Source organism: Dreissena polymorpha, chromosome 2 (genome assembly GCF_020536995.1).
Source record: "Dreissena polymorpha isolate Duluth1 chromosome 2, UMN_Dpol_1.0, whole genome shotgun sequence".
NCBI lineage: Eukaryota > Metazoa > Mollusca > Bivalvia > Myida > Dreissenidae > Dreissena > Dreissena polymorpha.
In genome coordinates, this window is record NC_068356.1 from 17,850,890 (window position 1) to 17,855,392 (window position 4,503).

At 33.1% G+C, this 4,503-nt stretch overlaps 1 long non-coding RNA gene across 1 annotated transcript; it reads left to right on the top strand.

Moving 5' to 3' along the window:
* Positions 1 to 743: 743 nt before the first annotated feature.
* LOC127866082 (uncharacterized) lies at positions 744 to 3,297 on the top strand. Its single transcript, XR_008042846.1, has 2 exons — positions 744 to 2,726; positions 2,967 to 3,297. It is a non-coding gene; the product is annotated as an uncharacterized LOC127866082 (long non-coding RNA).
* The last annotated feature ends 1,206 nt before the right edge of the window (positions 3,298 to 4,503 follow it).

Genomic DNA, 4,503 nt, shown 5'->3' on the forward strand with positions numbered 1-4,503 from the left:
ATGTCTTGACAGAAGTAATGTAATTCGTCATTTTTTTCACGTTTATTAATGCACCTACAATAAATGGCCAATTTTAAATACGAATGATTCGTATGATATATTATTAATCATAACTAGATATAAACATACACGTGTCTGATATAAAGTCCTGTTTATTAACCCTCGTTATTATTTTCTATACATGTTAATTTTTCTGACCATTCGTGAATTATGTTAATTCGAATGCGTCATTAAAGATTTTTCCCACTGATGATAGTAAGGTGTGGTATATGAAAGCATTATTCATTTGCAGATTATTAATACTGACTGAGTTGTACTCAAATAAATTATGGGCAATTATGCTCAAATAATTTTGTTTTCGAGAATTCTCGTTCGCAGGAAGTGAACATTAGGGGTGTGCTCAGACACTTGACTTATCATCGTCCTCCTGCTGTTGTGTATTTAGGACAAAGCTGACACCAGTTTTTATTTTAACGCCGATGACTTTTCAATACATTTATTATTTCTATTTTACGATATTAAATGCGTATGATAAGGTCAACACTGTGAACAAATCGTTAATTAACAACAGTTCATTGCACATGTGAAATGAACTTAAAGGTAAAGTTTGCTCTTTTAATACCGTATTTATCTTTTTTTTTCATATTCAATGACGGCAGATGGTAAGTCATATTATTTCATTTAAAGAAATTAAATAGAACTTGTCAAAACGAATGAAATAATAGTATACCATATAAAGCAGTATGAAAAGTTTCGATAACAATCATTTAAGTTAATATATTTGCACTTTGAGCTATTGTGATTACACTATGCCCGGTGTCGTGCGATTTGCGGAGTGAGTCGTCAACTTGTTATTACTCTAGACTCCACATTTTGTCATCCAATCATGATAACACATGGTAAACGTAATTATATGGACACTATCTAGGTCGATTGTGAGTCTTGGTGCTAAAACAACCATGACACCAGGTAAAATCTTACAAAAACATTGTTACCACTCTCTCGAAATGTTAACGTTGACATTTTATAGGCTGAGCTCGAATCTGGGTCACGTTCATTCATAGCAATGTTACCAATTCATACTGCGTTACCACTCTAGAGGGACCATTAATTGCCAAATCTCTATCAAACTTTGTGTTTGATTTTATAATATCTAGATCTAGTCTAATATGAGTCTTAAGCGTCTAAGACCATGTCACCAGATCAAATCTTTGAAAAATCTCGTTACCACTCTAAAGGCCATATTTATAATTTAATTTGATTAAACTTTGTCAGGAGGTTATTCTTGACAATATCTAAGCCAATTAAGAATTTGATCATGTGATTCTTGAAACCATGTTATACCATTTAAAAAGTCTAGGGGCAACAGTGATGACTCAAGCTTAATGAAATTTGGTCAGACATATATCCTGACAATATCTAGGTCAAATCTGGTTCATGTAAATTAAAAATTAGGCAATCTGGTGAATCCTAAAGAAACATATATTTATTACTTAGTCTTGATAACATTTGGTGAGGATGTTTATTTTGACAATATGTTTCAATCAAGTTTGTTCAAGTGGTTCAAAAACTCAAAAACAAATCACCAGTTCTAGTCTTCAATAATTGGTGCCCATGAACTCAGATGCGCCATTAAAGATTATCATGGTCCACTTGTTCCCTATATCGTCAACACAGTTTTATGCGTTAACCTTTTTGTACCAAGTAATACACTTGTTTTCTTTAAGAACTAAAAGTAAGTCACTGCGCTGTTCACGACAAATTTCATAGTAATCTTAATTAGTGTGACTTACTATATACTTGAATACAAAACGGTTTTCTTTAATCACTTTTTTTCACATTTATTAATGCAGATCAGACTGATCCGTGATTATTTTCTTGTATTTTTATGTTGCAGATCCAAGTATTCGTAAGTGTTCATTGTCTTTATTCTTATCTACTCTGGTCGATGTAAAACTTGATTTTATTACAATATTAATTTAAACTGTCGAGAAACACTTGACTTAGTTTTACCCCCCCCCCCCCCGCCATAGGCGGAGGGATATTGCTTTGGCGTTGTCCGTCCGTCCGTCTGTCCGTCCGTCCGGAGCCATATCTATGAAGTCCTTTGGCGGATTTTATTGAAACTTGGTATGAGTATATATATGGATAAGAGGCTGATGCACGTCAAATGTCATTGTACACCATCTGTTAATAACGGAGTTATGGCTCTTTGTATCTTGAAACAATGCTTTTTTGAGTGTCAAATATACACTTTTGTGTCCATAAGCATATTGGCGGCTGATATCAATTTAACGAATTTGCTTGTTTTTTTAATAACAAACGCTGATTTTAATGTTTTCTCTCAATACTTTGTATTGACATCCAACAACAAGAAATGAAAACAATAAAAATATGTGTCATATATACTTGAAATAAGATTGATTTGTTTACCTTTTCATATTCCCTTTGCTGGATGTTTCGCTGATTGGCTGGTCGAACGGTAACAGGGTGTAAGTTAATCATATATGTTGTTAATAAATGGTCTGGATTGTTTGTGAAGTTTCGAAAAATATTAAATGGTTTCAATAGTTATATTTACCACTTTTTTACTCTACCAATTTCTCTTATCATATGGTTCAGATTGCACTAGTATTTGAAGTAAAAGTTGCTTCCCTTTGTTCATGGCATTATGTTTTTTATTTCATGCATATCACCGTTTCGTCGTGGATTTCTTACAACAGGGTGTAAGTTATAAACTTCTTATATAGCTTCTATGGCTGATGCTACTTTTTTATTTTGTTATTATTTATTTCGAATGCGTCAATTTATGTTTACATGAAGTAAAAAATAAATATCTTTTACACGTACTGGGTATTTTCGCAAGATGTCTTTTCATATATGCAAAATAATATACAGGTCCTTGTGCAATATTCGGTGCATAAGTTTCTTATTTAGTTTTTCCCATGTTTGAACGTTTGTTATAGACGTGTTTTGCCTGTGGCCGCCTCGATTATCAGCCCGGATGTGCGACCGGTCCACACAGGGCGTAAGCTGATCACATATAGCCCACGCCCGTCTTTAATCGATGTCGATCGAGAAAGAGCCAGCACTGCACAATTATTATCGCTGATCATGTGAAATGATGACATTAAAAAAGACAAGGTCTCTTTAAATTATTCGCTTTCAACTTAACGAAATTAAAGTGAGCTCTTTACCAGACACAATGTTATTTGTAATAGTGTTGTAATGTAATTAGTACTAGTGTTGTACAAAAGTGAATAAAAAAGACCATATCAATCTGTGAAAGAAGACATGCATCAGATGTCCGCGTTCTTTTAGTTTATAGCTATTTATTTTAGCTCGATTGCATAAAAGCTTAACGATGATTTGAAACGCTCTCGAGTCCGTTTCCTGGGACTAGAACCAGTACTTGATGTCTTTAAGGGAGATCTAAAAAAACGATCCCATAGTGGGGATAGAATAAGTGACTGATCGGTCGCTAAGGAGACACCATATCCACTACGCCACGGCAACTTTGATCGCGTTCATGTAAAGAATACTCATGGATATAATGCGCATGACTCCTAACCTCGACGATTAATCCTAAGTTCAAAAACGAATGTCAAAACAGAACCACGAAAGAGATTTGCGACGAGTATTTACGCTGATGTGTGCTACGTCTTCTTTTTACACGGAATTGAAAACCGATGACGTCCTTTTACTGTTGATTGCTTTGCTGGAATTTGTTATTTTTGTTTCATATATATATGAAAAAAATCGTTGTTGATATTTATATCGAAATATTCGTCCGCCTAGTAGTGTTTGTTTGCACTGCAGTAAAGTCTTCATCAGAGGAATTAAATAAAATTTACGTGTTCTTTGTATATGTTTGTATATGTTATGAATAAGTTTACATTATATTGATATTTACTAGAGAACATGTGTATGTGTTATTGTTCCATGTCTAAATAATTTTTGTTGTTGGAATTGTTTTATAGTTGTTTTGTTGTTCATATTGCTGGTGATATTAAGTACCGTAAGAGAATATATGTATGTGTACCGTAATAGATAATAAAAACCAGGAAACAAATACATGGTATTATTTGTGAAAACAAACATTTGCAGTTTAAATGTTTATGAGATCGAACACATTAACACCAGGTAAAAGAATATGACTCAGCAATCAACATAAACCATTATTATGTACACTGAAAGTATACCAAGGAACATACAAACCATAAATACTCATAATTATAGTATATACCACACTTATTGTCTAAAAATCAACAGACAACAATACATCCTCGCACTTATAGTCTAAAAATGAACATATAACCATAACAACGCACACTTATAGTTAACAAACCAACATACAATAATGAATACTAACACTTATAGTACAACGACCAACAGGCAATCATGAATGCTAACACTTATAGTCTATACTAAACACTGGTTTAATATCATTCACAATCTACATTTAAACTCCTTCTTTATATGATCATATTCACACATTTTCTT